This window comes from Podarcis tiliguerta, assembly GCF_965153285.1.
Source record: "Podarcis tiliguerta genome assembly, chromosome: 3".
Taxonomy (NCBI): Eukaryota; Metazoa; Chordata; class Lepidosauria; order Squamata; family Lacertidae; genus Podarcis; species Podarcis tiliguerta.
In genome coordinates, this window is record NC_139536.1 from 22,336,556 (window position 1) to 22,358,332 (window position 21,777).

Consider the following 21,777-nt stretch of genomic DNA (forward strand, 5'->3'; position numbering starts at 1 on the left):
CTGGGGTTGTGGCGCTCATCTCGCTTTATTGGCCGAGGGAGCCAGCGTACAGCTTCCGGGTCATGTGGCCAGCATGACTAAGCCGCTTCTGGCGAATCAGAGCTGCGCATGGAAATGCCATTTACCTTCCCGCCGGAGTGGTACCTATTTATCTACTTGCACTTTGACGTGCTTTTGAACTGCTAGGTTGGCAGGAGCAGGGACCGAGCAACAGGAGCTCACCCTTTTGCGGGGATTCGAACCACTGACCTTCTGATCAGCAAGTCCTAGGCTCTGTGATTTAACCCACAGTGCCACCCGCGTCCCCTCATCCAGCCTTACCTTTTACTATTTCAAAGCAACATCAGGAGAAAGGTATGGAACCAACCAACCACAGTCCACAAAAAATGGTTGGGTCTGTCAAATTAATTTTGAGAGGAGGGGAAACTCCAAAAGATCCCAAACATGTGCAGGAATGGGGGGCCTCTAAGCCTTCTGATATAGCTGAACCATTATCTGTCCATTAGCTGTGTTCCCTGGGTTGATGGGAACTGGAATCTAACAATGTCTGGGGGGCTACAGGTTCCCTGTTTGCATTGCAGAAGAACAAAAAGCAGCTCAGGTAGCACCTGTGAAACACATTGATTACAGGGGAACTCCCCTTGAGCCTCTAGAGCAATTTACTTCTGAATAATCATACTTAGGACTGAGCTGTTAGAAATTAACTGGTCAGTTGCGACACACACATTTGCACACACATAAAGATGTACGTCAACTGATTTCTTATTGCTTTGATCAGCAGCTGGTGCATATTGAAAATAACATTGAAATATGCAGTATATTAGTGGAATTGGCTTGTAAAAATATGTATACAGACAAAATTGCATACAAAAATTTGAGGAAAAAATGTAATGTAGAGAAAAATACACTGAAATGCAGACAAATTATCATGAAGATTGTCTTTGTATTAATTTTTTTTTTTTTTTTTGAAAACTGATACAGAAATATGGAGAACCTGAGACTGGAAGACTGGAAGAATAAGAAACAAAGAGAAACTGAAACCAACAGATTTACTGTTTTCTACTCTTCACATTTCTTATTGCTTTGATCAGCATCTGGTGCATAATGAAAATAACATGGGAAAATGCAGTATATTAGTGGAACTGGCTTGTAAAAAAATGTATACAGGCAAAATTGCATACAAAAATTTCAGAAAAAATGTAACGTAGAGAAAAATACACTGAAATGCAGACAAATTCTCATGAAGATTGTCATTATATATAAAAAAATGCAAACTGATACAAAAATATGTATCCTTCCTAAGACTGGAAGACTGGAAGAATAAGAAACAAAGAGAAACTGAAATTGACATATTCACCGTTTTCTATGCTTCACATGCCAAAACTGTCAAAAGTCCTTTGAACAACTGGTTTGTCTCGGCATGATCTTTGGTTCTTGCATGCTAACGAATAGCAATCTGTGTTGGGTTTTCACAATTTTGTTTTAGAAAGAGGTTTGGATATGTGGTTCATAGTATGGAAGCAAGTCATAAATAAAACGATCAAGTCACCTGTATGCTATTTAGTAGTGTGTCCCATCACTTTTTATTTATTTATTTTGGAATTTTTTTAAAAAATGAAAGCTCCACTATTGGCTCAGTGGCAGAGTTCGTGTGTGGCACACTAAAGGCCCATGGCATCTCCAGATAAGAATGGGAAATGGTCCCTGTCTGAAACCCCAGGGGGCTGCTGCCAATCAGTGCAGACAGTATTGATCTAAGAGGGTCTGACTCAGTATCAGACAGTTCTCATCTTATATGTACATTTCTCCAATCCCTCTAGCTGAAAAACACATTTTGCGGTCATAGATTGCTATCGTGGTCATATCACTGCCCAAATGCAAACATTTCCTAGAAGTTAGAAATTCATTGCATATACTATCAAATTTGTGAGTCCTAGCCAGAAGTATGCAGGAGGCATGCCATGGGCTGAAAATAGCACCCCTACATTGTGTTTGCCACTCTGTTCCACAAAGTTGAGGACCGCTTGTTGGGATGTCCTCACAATGTGACTTGTCCCATCTCCATGTGACACCACTGGCTTCTGCTGGTAGTCACGGGGAAACTCATAAGGTTATGACCTCAAGCTGCTGTCCTCTACTGAGCAATGATTTGCCACGCCTGTCCTTGCAGAATGTTGCAGGTATTTTCCATTGCTCCTGGCCTAGAAAGGTTAGAGGTGTAAAGAGCTGGGGTGATCAGGCTTCCGCCCAACATCAAAATACTCTTGGAATGATGACTATTTAAGGAATAAGCATTAGCCCTGCAATAAGAGCTGTAGGATCTGGGGGAAGGCATGCATTTGGCTGTTCTCCCTACAAAGCTGATTTTATAAATGGAGAGAGAGTTTACCTGGTAGGTGAAACTTAGACGTGAAATTTTGGGATGTTTGAGGGCACCAGACATCCCAGACCCCGGACTTAATTAGTCCTCACCCTGGTGACCCTAAGAAAATGTTGTAATGTTAGAAAATAAATACGATGGGGATTAAGAAAATATTGAAATCCCAGTCAGCCAAGTCCCTTTGGCGGTCTGAAAAGAGCCGTTGCTTAGATTTTAAGCAGAAAGACGAGAAAGGAACATAGCTGGAGCAGAATGTTTTGAAAAGCCTTGAAGGGAGGGTGGGAAGACTCAAAATGCCAAAGCCAATTTCTGTAGATATTGAAGGAAAAATTCTTCAGACAGAGCATGTCAAGAATCTAGTAAATAAATAATAAACGAGGAAAAGACCTATAAAATCATGATTTTCAGTCAGCCAGTCATGCTCTCCTCTACAATACTCCACCCTCCCCATTCTACCCAGGTTTCTGTTGCTCCCCCACCCACAGTTAGGAGTTGCTGCCCCATCCACACTTCAAATGGCCCATCCACACTTTCCCCTGTGAAAACCTGTAGTTTAGTGCTGAAATGGAAAAAAAAACAGCAGTAAGGTTTTCTACAGATTGCCATTTGTTCCAATTTAGTGCTATAGAGCAGATTTTCAAGAGGAAGCAGCAGGAAGGCCAAACCAATCTGACCCATGCCTAGAAAGCATGGCGCAAGCAGAAAAACACTTGGACGCATGTTTTCTAGGCATGCGACAAGTCAAAGAATGGGTGAGCCCTTAGTCTGCAGCATTCTGTGCCTACCACACATGCTCAGTGTTGGGCCTTATCTCTCCTCCCACCAGTGTTTTTTCCCTAAAGTTTTGTTGTTTTTCCCCCTATTCTGCAAGCATCAAGTTCAACTGAGTCTCCTGATGCCTCCTTCTTGATGCCGTTTTGTTTACCAATGCAATGTCATGGCACTCGCATCTGAAGATTAGAAATAGAAGGAATCCCTGTTAATTGCTGTTGTTTTCGCAGGCAGTACAGGGCTGATATACGTCCAGAATTTCCTGGACACAGCCGGGATTCCTGGATTTGTCCACGTTCCCCTCCCCCCCAAAGCTCCACAATAAATTTTCACTTTTTGAAATATGGCTACCCCAAGCCAATAAAAATAAGTCATATTGCATCCAGTGGTGTTGTAGCTGAATGCCGTGTCATCCCTCTCTGCGTTTTTGGAGAGACCCACGGTTATTTTCTGCAAACAAAAAAGCAAAAACAAAATGGCACCATATGGGAAAACGATTTGAATTCTGTTTTTAAAAACAACATTGCCCCTTAGAGTTCTTGATAGCATGGTGGCAAAAAGTGCATCATAAAAACAAAATGACCTGCCAGAACCTAAGTATATCAGTGACCCAGTTCTATTTATAAATGCTTTGACCCAGTCATGAGCTTGCCAGACTGCCACGATGATTTATTTTATTTCCCTGCCATGTGATATTTGTGGATATTTTGGATACATTGCAGAGATGGAATGGAAATGATATTACTGTAACCTACAATCCGTGTCCCCTGCGTGGAAAAGCAGGTCCTTTCTTTGACCCTGCACCAATTATATAAGACACTTCTAGGACTGGGCCATGCCTTTGAAACCAAATCTTCTTTTATAAGAAACAAGGGAGGTGAATTTTCCGGGTTGAGTTTAAAAACAAAACACTGTTTCCTTATATCTCCGTAGAATAAACACTTCAAGGTTGACAGGCTATTGAAATGAATGATATACACCAATATGGGAGTAATGTGAATGACGATTTCAGTCTGGTTCCACATGGGGGTAATATGGGATTCTGATTTGTGTGTGTGTGTGTGTGTGTGTGTGTGTGTAAAAGATTTTGCAGCTGCTTTTGTTTATTGGGGGAAGTGTTCCTTGGAAGAGCATCTGCTATGGATGCAGAATGCCCCAGGTTCAATCCATAACCTCTCCAGGTATCTGGCACTAGGATTGTTGCTTTCTTAGAACCCTGGGGAGTCACTGCCAGTCATTATTGACAATACTGAGCTAGATTGACCAATGGTCCTACTCGGTTTATGGCGGCCTTCTGTGTTTCTCTGTGCTAGTTTGTATTGTTTTTAGCACACATGTTCATTTTGCGGTATATTGGTTCATCTGCTGTGAGGTGCCCTGATGGGAAATGATAAAGTGGAAAGGCGATTTAGAAATCTCTTTAAAATAAAAATAAACTGGCTCTGGAGCAGTCTGTGTAAATTATATTAATAATCTGTATATATTTTAAGAAGAGGCTTCTGGATCAGACCAATGGCCCATCTAGCACAGCATCCTGTTCTCTCATAGTTGCCACCCAGATGCCTGTGAATAGGTATGTTCCTTTTATCTTTCACCAGGTTTGTTTTGCCCATCGGAGAAGGGAGGGGACTTTATTTACATATAACTTTTTTGGCTACTTGTTGTTGTTTAGTCGTTTAGTCATGTCCGGCTCTTTGTGACCCCATGGACCAGAGCACGCCAGGCACTTCTGTCTTCCACTGCCTCCCGCAGTTTGGTCAAACTCATGCTGGTAGCTTCGAGAACACTATCCAACCATCTCGTCCTCTGTTGTCCCCTTCTCCTTGTGCCCTCAATCTTTCCCAACATCAGGGTCTTTCCCAGGGAGTCTTCTCTTCTCTTGAGGTGGCCAAAGTATTGGAGTCTCAGCTTCAGGATCTGTCCTTACAGTGAGCACTCAGGGCTGATTTCCTGAAGAATGAATAGGTTTGATCTTCTTGCAGTCCATGGGACTCTCAAGAGTCTCCTCCAGCACCATAATTCAAAAAAAAATAAATCAAAATTCAAAATTCAAAAATATACATTTTAATGTTTTATTTCGGCTTGATTTATGTTTTAAAATTGTGTGTGTGTTTGTGTGCATGTGTGTGCTGTTTCATATTCACGCCAAACCCTAAGGATGGGCTGAGGCAGAAATCTGAACAAACGAATGCAATTTATCAACTGAACAAGAGACGGCATCCTTTCAGAAAAACCATCTGGGTACTGCCCAAACTCTTTTTGAATGTTATAAAATAGATTCAAATGAGTAAAAACTGAAAGTTTCCCCCTTCAAAATGATTCAGTGCTGATGTTCATTGTGTGTGTTGCATTGCTGAAGGTCTCGAGGGTTTTTGCCTGATACAAGAGATAACAACTTTGCACACTAACTCATCTATTGTGAGTCTCTGCTTCCCTTTGTTCCTTTTAAATAACGATTTCATTCCTGTTTCGTCATCAGACATTTCATTGTGATGGGCCGGGACATGTTTTCTTTGATGATGTTCCTGAAAAGTCCCCATAGAGTTCTATTTCAGTCCTATTGAATATTCTAAGATTTCTCTCTTGGACAGAAGTTATTATTTCCTCGGAGGTCAGCTTTCTTTGCTCCCCTGACATTGAAGGCCTAACAAACACCTTGCATTTGATACTCAATTCTTCCTTGGTTAGCCAAAGGGGGAAATGCCAAAAGAAGGGGGGAATGAGCACATTCAAACGGACAGATGGAAGGCTGCCTTCTTCCAACTCAGATTATTTGTCCATCTAGCTGAATATTGTCTGCTCGGACTGGCAGCTCTCTGGGGGTTTTGGACAGAGGTCTTTCCCACCATCTCTCCCTAGTCCTTTAAATTGGAGTTGTCTGGGGTAAACCAAGGATGTTCTGCATGCAGAGTATGTGCTGGGTTCTATAGCCCCTCTACAAAGTTTGAAATAAAAAAGGTCTGTAAGAGACTTGTCTTTATACTTTCCTGGGCAACCTGCTGGGAGCCGCTGACAGCATCCTGACACCAACCACCAGGTCAGGCTTGAAAGCAACAATTGTATCTTGAGCATCCAACATATATCCAATGCACTTGCACAACAGGATTTCTCTCCTCTCCACCTTCCATGCCTCCTAAATCTGTTCTGTTTTTCACACTCGAACTCTCCAGAGGAAATCTGGAGGGGGTGGGGTGGGAGAAAAGGGAAACTCCAATGGCAGAAGTAGGAATCTTTGGACTGATGGGGTGTTTTAAATCAGGCTTCCTCAACCTTGGCCCTCCAGATGTTTTTGGCCTACAACTCCCATGATTCTTAGCTAGCAGGACCAGTGGTCAGGGATGATGGGAACTGTAGTCTCAAAACATCTGGAGGGCCAAGGTTGAGGAAGCCTGTTTTAAATCCTCCCAACTTGGAAGATGACATTGGTGTGAATCTGTCGCCAGTAATCCCAGTTGTTGGGAAGACAATAAAGTACTTTACCTGGGGAAAAGAGGCAGTAAGGCGAGACAGATTTCAGGTGGAACTACGTGTTACACACATTCACATGTAAGAAACGTCTGGTGACTCCTTTTCCTGGATATTATTTCACAGCACTGCCTAACCCCAGAGACAAGTCCCAATTCAAACAAGGTCTTTATGTTCTGCTTTGAAGTAGATCCTCAGCTTTGAAGGCTTGCTTTATTAGATGTTTAAAGGAAACTAAAATGAAACACGTTTAATAAGGAACCATTTGAAATAACGTCTCTAGTATTTGGCTGCCCTTGAGTGCGGTGCAGTAGCAACTAGTAGTTTATTATCTACCTATCATCTATCTATCTATATCATCTATCTATCTATCTATCTATCTATCATCATCTATCTATCTATCTATATCTATCTATCATCTATCTCTCATCTATCTCTCATCTATCTATCTATCTATCTATCTATCTAATCTATCTATCATCTATCTATCATCTATCTATCTATCTATCTATCTATATCTATCTATCTATCATCTATCTATCTATCTCATCTATCTATCTATCTATCTATCTATCTATCTATCTATCTATCATCTATCTATCATCTATATCTATCTATCTATCTATCATCTATCTATCATCTATATCTATCTATCTATCTATCTATCTATCTATCTATCTATCTATCATCTATCTATCTATCTATCTATCTATATCTATCTATCTATCTATCTATCATCTATCATCTATCACCTGTCTATTTATCTATCAATATCTACACACACATTTTAAAAAAATAGATGGCTTCCAGCAAAGGAAGTTTCACTATAGCTAGCAAAACCGCAAGGGGTGGTGACTACTGTCAATCATCATCAGTGCAACTTACCATCTTCTTTCAAAAATCAGTACAAAATGTCTAAAAGTAAGCTCTTCATAAAGCCAGAATGTTTTATAATGGTGACTCACTGGCTCCTTCAGTAACAGAGGAACTCTAATAACTCAGTTTTTGTGCCTTTGCCACATCGATTATAAGAGCCTTTTAATAAGGTCTGTGCGCTGCGATTTGTTTATATCATGCAAATTAGAAGACATTACATAAGAAAGGCTCAAGTCTCCAAATGCAGACAGCTCACAAATCTGCCCACAAAAGAAAATATGCAAGTTCACTTGGGGACATTCTAAACTGGGCTGGTTTGGAGGACTGCCTTCTTCATTCTTGGACCTCCCATCAGGCCAAGCCAGCTTAGCTATTGGTCATGGATGATGGGAGTTGTAGTCCAACAACATCTGGGGATCCAAGGGTGCAGGATGTAGGTTTAGAACATCCAAAGAACAGAAGCACACAAGAAGAGCCCTGTGTCAGGGACAGTAGGACCATCAATGAGTACTCTTTGGGTTCGGTCAGTCGCGCCACTAGAGCACGATTTCTGTTCTCATCCTAAAGCAAAGTTTTTAACCTGAACCACTATTTCTGGGTTAGCGGAGTCTGTAACCTGTAACCAACTACAAATCCACCTAACAGTTACCTTGTTTAATCATTTAATCATTTGCATTTCAAAGAGCTTTACTGGTGGCTTACCGTGTGCTTTTTCTATGGTACACCATTCAGGACATAGTGAAATTGTATAAGGAAGTATCTATCCATAGGGGAGGAACAGTAGCTGGGACATTGTTATGAATGATATTCAGGTGATTGAGGATGTGGCTGTACTTGTATACGTTGCAAGCATACATTTTAATTAGGTGGAGGGTGCATTTATGGGCTCTGGTTTGCATTAAACATTCCTAACACATGTTGTGACAGCACAGCTGTAGCCTGCAGAGTGAGGGGGTAGGGAGACAATGAAAGAAGCCAAAGAAACATAAAAAGAGCCTGCTGGATCCGGCTAATGGCCCATTCAGTCCAGCATCCTGTTCTTATAGAGGCCAACCAGATGCCTGAGGGTAGTTCACGAACTGGATCTGAACAGAAAAACATTCTCCCCTCCTACAGCTTCCCATGAACTGGTATTGTTGTAAACAAAAATCTGCCCTTTCCCCCTATGGGGTATCCAAAAGCCCATATAGAGTCCTTACGTAGGTTCCCTATTGGTAGGAGGACCACCACCACAGATACATCATACCTACATCACAGAAAGGGCGGTCTACAGCAGAAATCTGAGCGCTTTGTTTAATGGTCGCTTCATTGGATTGCCTGGGGGGCCTGGCCAATCTTTTGTAATGATAAATACTAAGTTCCTGAGCCAGGTCACAGGCTCACACCCTATTCATATCTTAAATGTGCCCTTAAGACAGGATTTGTGAAGGAAAAGACAATGGGGAGGCTTTTCCATTTTCCTTTGACCTTGCAGAGAAAACATTTGGTCAGTTTGGGAATAAAAAATGGCTTCAGGTCGGTCTTCCTGTGCTGATCTATGTACGTGCTTGGTTGGTACACTTATGAACATTTAACATATATTTAAGACCTCAAAATTCCTATCACAGTATTCAGAAGCAACATAGCCTCAGTCATGGCTAGTAACCATGAGATGTGCCACCACACTGGTACGCAATAACCTTGCTTTCTGTGCTCTTCTCTACTTTTCTTATGAAGGTGTTGTTGTTGTTGTTTAGTCGTTCAGTCGTGTCCGACTCTTCGTGACCCCATGGACCAGAGCACGCCAGGCACTCCTGTCTTCCACTGCCTCCCACAGTTTGGTCAGACTCATGTTTGTAGCTTCGAGAACACTGTCTAACCATCTCATCCTCTGTCGTCCCCTTCTCCTTGTGCCCTCCATCTTTCCCAGCATCAAGGTCTTTTCCAGGGAGTCTTCTCTTCTCATGAGGTGGCCAAAGTATTGGAGCCTCAGCTTCACGATCTGTCCTTCCAGTGAGCACTCAGGGCTGATTTCCTTAAGAATGGATGCGTTTGATCTTCTTGCAGTCCATGGGACTCTCAAGAGTCTCCTCCAGCACCATAATTCAAAAGCGTCAATTCTTCGGCAATCAGCCTTCTTTATGGTCCAGCTCTCACTTCCATACATCACTACTGGGAAAACCATAGCTTTTACTATACGGACCTTTGTTGGCAAGGTGATGTCTCTACTTTTTTTTTTTTTTTTACCTTGTGAAGGTAAGTTGCTTCTATAAGGGTTGGAAGAAGGATTTTCAAAGATGTGTTAAAATCGTAGGACTGGAAGTGACTACCAAGGCTCATTTTTAGTCCAATGCAGGAATCACAGCTAAAGATGGAGCCATCTGTGACAGATGGCCATCCAAGCTCTGTTTAAAAACCTCCAAAGAAGGAGAACCCACCACCTTCTGAGGGAGTCCATTCCACTGTCAAGCAGCTCTTACTGTCAGAAAGATCTTCCTAATGTTTAGTTGAAATCTCATTTATTGTAATTTGAATCCATGGGTTTGGGTCCTCCCCTTTGAATCGGCAGAAAACCAGTTTGCTCCAACTTCCACGTGACAACCCTATAGGTATTTGCAGATGTACAACTCAACTTCTAAACTTTATTCTTTTGATAGGAAGCCCTCTCAAGGCAGTGAACAATGAAACAAATCATATTGTAAAATTCTGTCCTGAATTCTGTCCTGGATGACAATCCACTGATTCTAGGCCCATGAAAGGTAATTTTCTGTCAGCACCCAGCAAATACCCTTGGCACTGAAATGCCAGCCATACTCCTATGCCCCCATCCATGCAGATTTACTGTTAAAACTAATTTTATAGGTTATTTTTTAAAAAAAATAACCTTAAAAAACCCTGTTACCAACCACACATTTGTGATATCTCATGTGCAAAATATACCCCTCTCCAGAAGTATCCCACACAACACTCAGAAGCACCCTGTGCACACTCATAAATTTGTCTTCTCTTTCTCCCATTTCTCTAAACTTACTTCTTTCATTTCTTCTGCTGTTGTAAAGAATGATGTATATTGTATATTGTTTTGTTTATTGAAAATAACTGTGTTTGTGTGTGTGCGTAGTACCTATCTTGAATCAATGTTACTTTGTTCTACTTTACACACAAATGTTCATATTTTCAGTACATTGATTTGCTTAGAATGAACTTCTCATTTATATTCCTGCTATTATTTCTTTGGTGTTTCTGTCCTGAGCCTATTCTGTCAGTAAAGCATTGAATTCATTTGTGTTACACTCAAGTCTCTGTGGCTATTATTTCCATTTTTATTTATTGGATTTTTGATATGCCCTTCACTATAGGATTCCGGGGCGGGTTACAACAATGTGAATATCTCCTGCCTCCAGAAAAGTGTGGTAAACAAACCTCAGCCCATACAGGCACTCAAGAATGCTGTACTTGCTTGTTTACACTGGAAATTTGCCTTTGCCCAACAAGTAGGTTGATAAATGAGGACATCTTCATTCATATAATGGAATATCTCTTTGCCTGAAGGCAGGTGGAAGAAGATTGCTGTATATATATATATATCATGTGAGTGATATATATCACTCACATGATATATATATACACATTGACAACCAGGAGCAATGTTCTCTACTTCAAAGTACTCTCTTATGGGAAAGTCAGTACTATTTTGTTGGGACCTCATGAGAAGCAACCAGAAATATCTTTTAGCAGTCAAGGATGCCTCTCATGATGAACTATGAATCAATCTCTAATTGCTTCCCTAAATAGCAGATCATAGAACCTAGGTGTACAGGTGAAACTCAAAAAATTAGAATATTGTGGAAAAGTTCATTTATTTCAGTTATTCAACTTAAAAGGTAAAACTAATATATGAGATAGACTCATGACATGCAAAGTGAGATATATCAAGCCTTTATTTGTTATAATTGTGATGTTTATGGCGTACAGCTGATGAAAACCCCAAATTAACAATCTCAGAAAATTAGAATACTAAATGAAATCAGCATAACGAGGACTGCAAATAGAGCAATATTGGATCTCTGAGAAGTAGAAGCATGCACATGTACTCAGTACTTGGTTTGGGCCCCTTTTGCATCAATTACTGCCTCAATGCGGCGTGGCATGGATGCTAACAGCCTGTGGCACTGCTGAGGTGTTATGGAAGACCAGGATGCTTCAATAGCAGCCTTCAGCTCTTCTGCATTGCTTGGTCTCATGTCTCTCATTTTTCTCTTGGCAATGCCCCATAGATTCTCTATGGGGTTCAGGTCAGGCGGGTTCAATGGACATGGGATTACTGTGTTTGATTGGCCAGCAATAATAATAATAAAGAATAAATGAACTTTTCCACAATATTCTAATTTTTTGAGTTTCACCTGTAGCTGTGCTTAACTTTAGGCAGCAAAATAGCGTAGGCCGGCAGTGAGTTGGAAAACTAGCACCTTAGCTACATAGTCAGTTTTGCCCAGGGGTCTGGCAACCCTGCAAGGACTCTTCTTGACTCCTAATGGGGTGTGTGTGTGTGTGTGTGTGTGTGTGTAGCCATGAGGCTACATATCAAACCGCTCTGCGCTGCTGGTCTCAGCTGTATGCACAGGATCAGCCTCTGTGTCAACTTAATAAATATTTATCTAGAAAATATCACTGAAGAATAAATATTATTGCTCTCCTCCTTCCCCGCCGTCATTTTCTTTATGCATGCAAATACTAATAAACTGTACCATATGCTTGGAAGCCGCAAAAAAACATGTAGAGGAAGTTTGCATGAAAGCCCGACAGGTTCTATTTAGCCACTGGCTAGTCACTTCTCTGGGGATTCACCTGTCTCATTGAGTTTAGGAAAGAGGAGACTTCAGTCATTCCTGGTGTGGATGGTTGCCCTAAGCGAAACAACGCACTCCTTTGAAGGGTTATGTTTTATTTTCCTTTTTGGTGGGGAAGGCTTTTTTTTTCCTTTTTCAAAAAATGGCTTTTCACTGGATCAATATGTTATGATATATTTAAGACTCAAATAGCAAAAAAGAAAAGGGGGAAAAAGAGTGTTATTTCAATTTATGGGACTGTAACATCTTGCATGAAAACTGCCCCGTGTCCTTAAAAAAAAAAGCCCCACATATAGCTTTATTCTTCTTTGAAAAATATAGAACCCCAATTCTGTGCACCATAATGTATTAAATGGATGACCCACATTTGCATTTGTAAGGGTCCAATAAACAGCAGTCTGTTGAAATAACAGTCTGGTGAAAAAGAACAACTCTAACTTCAACAGGAAAAATGGAGAGTGCATCAACATTTCACATTAAACTGAATGTAAACTTTTCCATACATCGTCATGGGTTCGGATTAGACCTCTTTGTCCCAATCCAGAAAGTGTTTAATTAGTCTGGATTAATTAATGTGGAGTTTTTGAGCATAGAGAGAAGAGAGAAAATCAAAATACTCTGAGAATTGCAGGTCTGTGAACTAGGCTTCCCCTAAACCTTAGAAAAGATTTGGAGATAATCTCTAAGACAGTGTAAAATATTTCCACAGAACAAAAGTAAAATAAAATACAGTACTACAATATTAAACATCTTTTATGGGGACTTTGCAACACTAAAACTGTGAGTCAAGGTTCACTGGGAAGAGATAAAATCTCCCAGTTAAAAAGTTGTAAAACCCTGCTTTGTAACACGTCAGCCTGGAAATGCCCTGAGCGGAAAGCTAGTTTGGGACAGAGGGCTTGTTAATGCAAGTTTAAACCTGAGTTAAACCTAGGGGGGAAATATAAATGAGCAAACAAAGCCAACAGCACCATCTGATAATATTTTTTCCCCCAACCGTTACAATTATTGATAATGGTGATAATTGGTGCATGATCAGCCTGTTTAATGTTGGTGTTTAGATTAATTTTGCAGTTGCATCAGCCAAGGACCATGGCAGAAAGGAAGAGTCTTTCTAGGGGTAGACAGAAGAGACTATTTCCTTTCCGTGTCAGTTTCACACGCATTCCATTAGAAGTTCATTCCATCCTGTTTCCTGCAGATTTAAAAACAACGATATGAACATTATCCTTTGCATTTAAATTAAATTCAGTTCCTAATATATGCATTTATATGTGCTTTTCTGTGGACTTTCTCCCAAGCGATGCATTTTTGTAAACAATTTTTAACTTTTAAATCTGCATTTTTGTGCACACATTTTGGAATCAAAACTGCTTTACAAAATTCAGCATACAATCCGATTTATAGCTGCATCCCAATCTCCATAGGAGTCCAGGACTGGTGAATTAGGCCAATTCGCTTTAAAATGCAGACCAAACTAAATTCCCCACTCGCGCTAAGTTTTACAGTATGCAGTAGGAGTGTTCCAAGACAGGTCTCATGTTTTTCTGTGCTTTTAAAAATCCTAGTCTGTTTTTGAGTTGCTCTGTGCAATCTCACTGTTGATCTGTGCTCTGGATTCGAAGCCACACTCTAGAAAACAAATATCTGTGTTCCCTATGCACTATAATGGGGCATCTAAAAATGGCTAAAGCGTTCTCACCTTTGGGACAAAGCGGCTGAAATTTGCCATCATTCTAGTACCTGCAGAATGGAGAAAGCTTGCAAACTTGTAAGTAGACATATCCTGGGGTTTTGTGTAGGGTGCCTTAAATTTCATTACTTAAAGAAAAGGGAATTCTCTAACCTTTTGGCTTTCTAACAGAACAGAATGCGGTTTCCAGACATGGCCACCCCTTCTGAGATGATAAAGTCTGCAAAACATCATAATGATGTTCACCTGGAAGGGAAGACTTTACTGTTTGAGGGTGGGTACAAAAGATTTATGTTGTAAAAGCTATTGTACATGGTCTGCAGCTCTTGACAGTTATATTCCAAAGGCTCCTTTGCTCTCTTTTGAAAGCAATCATTTTTACAAGGTGGCTTAAATGTTGCAGAGGTGAGGCTATTTTGATAGTCCTTTGCATTCCATCAGTGAGGCTAACTTTTCTCTGTTATCCTAGGTCCTTTTCTCATGGCTGCTAATACCAGGATATAAGTTTGCATAGCTAAGTGGAACCACACATGCACATACTACCAGATGACAAAGATGTTTCAACATGGGAGGGTGACTGTGGAGAATTTATAGCTTCAGGGAGGAATTAGATCTTATGAAAAACAAGAGGCTCATGCTGTGTGTGGAATACTGATCTTGGGCTCCGAACACATGTTGGTAACATAACAAGCTTATCAAGTGGGCCATACAGAGGTCCATACTAGGTAGAAATCAGGGGTGGGATTTGCTTTTAAAGGCAAACCTACCAAATTGTCACTTTCTGAAACAATATACAAACCAAAACATACCCATCCTTCAAAATCCATACTTCTCCAAATTTTGCAATACGATTCTCCAAGTAATGTGTACATTGTTGTTGTTGTTTAGTCGTTTAGTCATGTCCGACTCTTCGTGACCCCATGGACCAGAACACACCAGGCACTCCTGTCTTCCACTGCCTCCCACAGTTTGGTCAAACTCGTGCTGGTAGCTTCGAGAACACTATCCAACCATCTCATCCTCTGTCGTCCCCTTCTTGTGCCCTCCATCAGTGTTTGCAGGGCAGCGGCTGAAGAAGGAGCCAAAAGGGGTTTCTTGTGTGTGTGATTCTTGTGGCTGATTAGCTGCTTTCCCTGGTCAAAGGTCAGAGGGGGCAGGGTTTCTGTTGAGGCAGGTGATTAGCTGTGGGAGGAGCTTATCAGTGTTTGCAGGGCAGCGGCTGAAGAAGGAGCCAAAAGGGGTTTCTTGTGTGTGTGATTCTTGTGGCTGATTAGCTGCTTTCCCTGGTCAAAGGTCGGAGGGGGCAGGGTTTCTGTTGAGGCAGGTGATTAGCTGTGGGAGGAGCTTATCAGTGTTTGCAGGGCAGCGGCTGAAGAAGGAGCCAAAAGGGGTTTCTTGTGTGTGTGATTCTTGTGGCTGATTAGCTGCTTTCCCTGGTCAAAGGTCAGAGGGGGCAGGGTTTCTGTTGAGGCAGGTGATTAGCTGTGGGAGGAGCTTATCAGTGTTTGCAGGGCAGCGGCTGAAGAAGGAGCCAAAAGGGGTTTCTTGTGTGTGTGATTCTTGTGGCTGATTAGCTGCTTTCCCTGGTCAAAGGTCAGAGGGGGCAGGGTTTCTGTTGAGGCAGGTGATTAGCTGTGGGAGGAGCTTATCAGTGTTTGCAGGGCAGCGGCTGAAGAAGGAGCCAAAAGGGGTTTCTTGTGTGTGTGATTCTTGTGGCTGATTAGCTGCTTTCCCTGGTCAAAGGTCAGAGGGGGCAGGGTTTCTGTTGAGGCAGGTGATTAGCTGTGGGAGGAGCTTATCAGTGTTTGCAGGGCAGCGGCTGAAGAAGGAGCCAAAAGGGGTTTCTTGTGTGTGTGATTCTTGTGGCTGATTAGCTGCTTTCCCTGGTCAAAGGTCAGAGGGGGCAGGGTTTCTGTTGAGGCAGGTGATTAGCTGTGGGAGGAGCTTATCAGTGTTTGCAGGGCAGCGGCTGAAGAAGGAGCCAAAAGGGGTTTCTTGTGTGTGTGATTCTTGTGGCTGATTAGCTGCTTTCCCTGGTCAAAGGTCAGAGGGGGCAGGGTTTCTGTTGAGGCAGGTGATTAGCTATCGGCGCGCGCAGTTTGAACCATCTTTTAGATTTAGGGGAGCTAGTCTCAAGCCCAAGGACACATTCTCAAGATGGAGGGGGAGGGAACAGCTGCAGTCGCCTGCGGTTCCTGCGCAATGTTTGCCATCTTGCCAAAGGTTGCAGGCAGCTTTACGTGCAGCAATTGCATGTTGATTGCCCTCCTAAAAGACAAAATCCAGCAACTGGAGGAACGTGTAGCTACGCTCCAAAGAATTAGAGAGCTGGAGCTCTTCTTGGAAGCAACAGAGCACACCGTCTCCACCAAGGAGGAGACAGGAGACTCCCCTGGGAAGGAGGCTAGTTCACCAACACAGGAGCCCGATATGTGGAGAAACGTGACTCAAAGAAGTAGGAGGCCCAGGGTTCGCTCTGATTGTCTAGAAATACACAATCGCTTTGAGGTCCTCTCCCCTAGCATGGAAGACGAAGAGCAGACTCCATTTGAGGATCTCTCCCTCATTACAGTCGATCACGTATATGAAGATGAGCAGCAAAGTCAGTCCTCAGGGAATGTGCAGGCGACCTTGGAACGGACCGCTCACGGAAGAACCCTGACCAAACCTAAGAGAAGGCGTGTAGTGGTGATAGGGGATTCCCTACTGAGGGGAACAGAAGCAGTGATCTGTGGGCCTGACAAGATGTCTCGGGAAGTGTGCTGTCTCCCCGGGGCTAAGATCCAAGATGTAACTGAACGACTGCAAGGAATCATAAAACCCACTGACAAATACCCCTTCCTCTTGGTTCATGTGGGAACCAATGACACTGCAAGCAATAGCCTCCAGAAGATCAAAAGAGACTACGAGGCTCTGGGCAGGAAATTGAAGCAATTAAATGCACAAATCGTCATCTCATCTGTCCTCCCAGTTGAACGACGTGGCCCAGGGAGAGAGAGGAAAATAGTGGAAGTAAACAGCTGGCTTCGTAAATGGTGTAAACAGGAACGGTTTGGATTCTTAGATCACGGACTGCAGTTTCTTGAGGATGGACTTCTGGCAAGCGATGGGCTGCACCTCACAACGGTTGGGAGGAATGTTTTTGCCAAAAAACTAAGAAACCTCATCAGGAGGGCTTTAAACTGACTAATGTGGGGGAGGGAGACAGTGCTCCTGAAGGAAGGAGTCTATTAACTGATGAAGATGATCATCCAAATGTCATAGACCAAATGGAGCAAACAGCAAGCAGACCTAGTGGTGGGAGGAAAAAATCCTTAAATAAGAGACACGGGGGAATGACTAATGGACTTCAATGTCTGTACACTAATGCACAAAGCATGGGAAATAAACAAGATGAGCTTGAGCTCTTGGTACAGCAAACTAAATATGACATAATAGGCATCACTGAAACCTGGTGGGATAAGTCCCACGATTGGAATGTAAAAATGGAGGGATACAATCTATTTCAGAGAAACAGACCAGACAAGAAAGGAGGAGGAGTGGCGTTATATGTCAGGGATGTGTATACCTGTGAAGAGATCCAAGATTTAGAACCTCAAAGCCAAAGTGAGAGCATTTGGGTCAAAATTAAGGGAGAGAAGAATAATAGTGACCTCATTGTGGGAGTTTACTATAGATCCCCAAGCCAAACGGAGGACATAGATGATGCCTTCCTGGAACAGATGGCCAAGCATGCAAAAGGAAGGGAGATAGTAGTAATGGGGGACTTCAATTACCCAGATATTTGTTGGATGTCAAACTCAGCCAAGAGCATAAGGTCAAATAGATTCCTCACTGGCCTTGCAGACAACTTCATTGTCCAGAAAGTGGGAGAAGCAACAAGAGGAACAGCCATTTTAGATCTGGTCCTAACCAATGTCGATGACCTGGTTAATGGGGTAGAAGTGGAAGGATCATTAGGCGCAAGTGATCATGCTCTTCTGAAGTTTACTATACAACGGAAAGGAGCAGCCAAGCATACTAGGACTCAATTTCTTGACTTTAAGAAAGCCGACTTCATAAAACTTAGGGAAGTGCTGGGTGAGATCCCATGGACAGTAATACTAAAAGGAAAGGGAGTTCATGATGGCTGGGAGTTTGTTAAGAGGGAGATAGTAAAAGCACAACTTCAGGCAATACCAATGAGACGGAAACATGGAAGGTGCCTAAAGAAGCCAGGGTGGCTATCTAAAGAACTTTTAACTGAGTTAAGATTAAAAAAGGATGTGTACAAAAAATGGAAAAGGGGGGAAACCACCAAAGAGGAATTCAAACAAATAGCCAGCACGTGTAGACACAAAGTCAGAAAAGCTAAAGCACAGAATGAACTCAGGCTTGCTAGAGAGGTTAAAAGCAACAAAAAAGGCTTTTATGGGTATGTTCGCAGCAAAAGGAAGAACAAAGAAACAGTGGGGTCACTCAGAGGAGAAGATGGTGAAATGCAAACAGGGGACACAGAAAGGGCTGAACTCCTCAATGCCTTCTTTGCCTCAGTCTTCTCCGATAAAGAAAACAATGCCCGACCTGAAGAATTTGGAGGAAATGATTCAGCAGAGGAAACACAGCCCAGAATAACTAAGGAGACAGTACAAGAATACTTGGCTAGTTTAGATGTATTCAAGTCTCCAGGGCCAGATGAACTGCATCCAAGAGTATTAAAAGAACTGGCAGATGTGATCTCAGAACCACTGGCAGTCATCTTTGAGAATTCTTGGAGAACAGGCGAAGTCCCGGCAGACTGGAGGAGGGCAAATGTTGTCCCTATTTTCAAAAAGGGGAAAAGAGAGGACCCAAATAATTACCGCCCAGTCAGTCTAACATCAATACCAGGGAAGATTCTGGAGCAGATCATCAAGCAAACAATCTGTGAGCACCTAGAAAGGAATGCTGTGATCACCAATAGTCAGCATGCATTTCTGAAAAATAAGTCATGTCAGACTAACCTGATCTCATTTTTTGACAGAATTACAAGCCTGGTAGATGAAGGGAACGCAGTGGATGTAGTCTACCTTGATTTCAGCAAGGCATTTGACAAGGTGCCCCATGATATTCTTGTAAAGAAGCTGGTAAAATGCGGTCTTGACTATGCTACCACTCAGTGGATTTGTAACTGGCTGACTGACCGGACCCAAAGGGTGCTCATCAATGGTTCCTCTTCATCCTGGAGAAGAGTGACTAGTGGGGTGCCACAGGGTTCTGTCTTGGGCCCGGTCTTATTCAACATCTTTATCAACGACTTGGATGATGGACTCAAGGGCATCCTGATCAAATTTGCAGATGACACCAAACTGGGAGGGGTGGCTAATACCCCAGAAGACAGGATCACACTTCAAAACGACCTTGACAGATTAGAGAACTGGGCCAAAACAAACAAGATGAATTTTAACAGGGAGAAATGTAAAGTATTGCACTTGGGCAAAAAAAATGAGAGGCACAAATACAAGATGGGTGACACCTGGCTTGAGAGCAGTACATGTGAAAAGGATCTAGGAGTCTTGGTTGACCACAAACTTAACATGAGCCAACAGTGTGACGCGGCAGCTAAAAAGGCCAATGCAATTCTGGGCTGCATCAATAGGAGTATAGCATCTAGATCAAGGGAAGTTATAGTGCCACTGTATTCTGCTCTGGTCAGACCTCACCTGGAGTACTGTGTCCAGTTCTGGGCACCACAGTTCAAGAAGGACACTGACAAACTAGAACGTGTACAGAGGAGGGCAACCAAAATGGTCAAAGGCCTGGAAACAATGCCTTATGAGGATCGGCTAAGGGAGCTGGGCATGTTTAGCCTGGAGAAGAGGAGGTTAAGGGGTGATATGATAGCCATGTTCAAATATATAAAAGGATGTCACATAGAGGAGGGAGAAAGGTTGTTTTCTGCTGCTCCAGAGAAGCGGACACGGAGCAATGGATACAAACTACAAGAAAGAAGATTCCACCTAAACATTAGGAAGAACTTCCTGACAGTAAGAGCTGTTCGACAGTGGAATTTGCTGCCAAGGAGTGTGGTGGAGTCTCCTTCTTTGGAGGTCTTTAAGCAGAGGCTCGACAACCATATGTCAGGAGTGCTCTGATGGTGTTTCCTGCTTGGCAGGGGGTTGGACTCGATGACCCTTGTGGTCTCTTCCAGCTCTATGATTCTATGATTCTATGATTCTATGATTCTATGATCTTTCCCAACATCAGGGTCTTTTCCAGGGAGTCTTCTCTTCTCATGAGGTGGCCAAAGTATTGGAGTCTCAGCTTCAGGATCTGTCTTTCCAGTGAGCACTCAGGGCTGATTTCCTTAAGAATGCAGAGGTTTGTTCTTCTTGCAGTCCATGGGACTCTCAAGATTCTCCTCCAGCACCATAATTCAAAAGCATCAATTCTTCGGCGATCAGCCTTCTTTATGGTCTAACTCTCACTTCCATACATCACTACTGGGAAAACCATGGCTTTTACTATACGGACCTTTGTTGGCAAGGTGATGTCTCTACTTTTTAAGATGCTGTCTAGGTTTGTCATTGCTTTTCTCTCAAGAAGCAGGCATCTTTTAATTTCGTGGCTGCTGTCACCATCTGCAGTGATCAATGTGTACATATATGAGGATAAAGTGTGTATGCTATTGAAATAATATACAAAAGTGCACTATGTTAGGTGAAATTGTTTTGCAGAATCATAGAACTGTAGAGCTGGAAGGGGCCACGAGTATCCTCTAGTCCAACCCCATGCAAATGCATATATTAGGCAAAATTGCACACAAAGTGTGTATATTGGGAGAAATTCTCCCTAAAGGGCTGATAAAATTCATGCGGTCATATGTGTGTGTGTAAGAGGGAGAGAGATGAAATCTATATATGTCTGCAGAAATGTGGATAATTGAATTTAAGATTGGAAAAATGGGAAACCAGACAATCATAGAATTGTAGTGTGGGCTGGGAAACAAGGGTCAGGTAGTCTAATCCCCTGCAATGCAGGAATCTTTCACCCAATGTGGGGCTCAAACCGATGATCCTGGGATTAAGAGTCTCATGCTTTACTGACTGAGCTATCCAGCCTTGTAACAGGTATCCAAATACTGGCTAACAGCAGGGTTTCCTCAAATCCAAAAGAAGAAAAGTAGAGGGGATGCCTGAGCTGTGGCTAAGGAATCAGTGCTTAGTTAGTGCGCTGTCCCTAAGTACAAAATAGCATCGGTAGCAAAAATGAAAGCTCTATGTTGAGTTGCCTTCTCCATAACATTTAGTACAATTGTACTGTGTGCTTTCTCACTGCAGCCAACATCGCTGACTGCCCCTGCTGTCAATGTAGAAATGCATATTATAATGCTATCACACCACAGGGTAACTTGCATTGCAAATTATGGGAGAAAACTAGAAGCTACTGTTTGAGCCCACAACCCTGTATTTTCTTAACATTTAGTTCCACCTTTGGGTAGCAGAGGTTGCTTCATCACTTAGTTTTCCAAAGAGAGCCTGCTTGCCCTCATGCGGGATTCCTCCTCATATAAAGCGCCAACCTAATGTGACGCCCTGTACTAACCTGAACCTTTAATAATATCCCAGTGTTTCCACCCCATGAACTCCTGGGGTCTTCTAAAGTTTCACAAGAGCTGGTGCCTAATATGCCCAGCTGCCAGAACCCAGAAATAGCTCCCATCTTTTGCCAAGAAAGCATGTCCCTTCTGCTACCAGTGCCATGATGTGGGCCCTAAGACAAGGCCTTTTGAAGGGCTCAGGCTA

At 42.5% G+C, this 21,777-nt stretch overlaps 2 protein-coding genes across 2 annotated transcripts in view; both read right to left on the bottom strand.

Annotated features, from left to right (window-relative positions):
- Nucleotides 1-951: 951 nt before the first annotated feature.
- The window catches only part of LOC310674204 (uncharacterized protein), a 128,992-nt gene continuing 108,166 nt past the window's right edge, over nt 952-21,777 (bottom strand). Inside the window, exon 4 of the mRNA XM_083433250.1 lies at nt 952-971. The gene's annotated coding sequence lies outside the window, so the exon portion shown is untranslated. The remainder of the gene's footprint in view (nt 972-21,777) is intronic.
- The window catches only part of LOC310674203 (uncharacterized protein), a 142,494-nt gene continuing 121,670 nt past the window's right edge, over nt 954-21,777 (bottom strand). The window contains exon 4 of the mRNA XM_083433247.1: nt 954-972. The gene's annotated coding sequence lies outside the window, so the exon portion shown is untranslated. The remainder of the gene's footprint in view (nt 973-21,777) is intronic.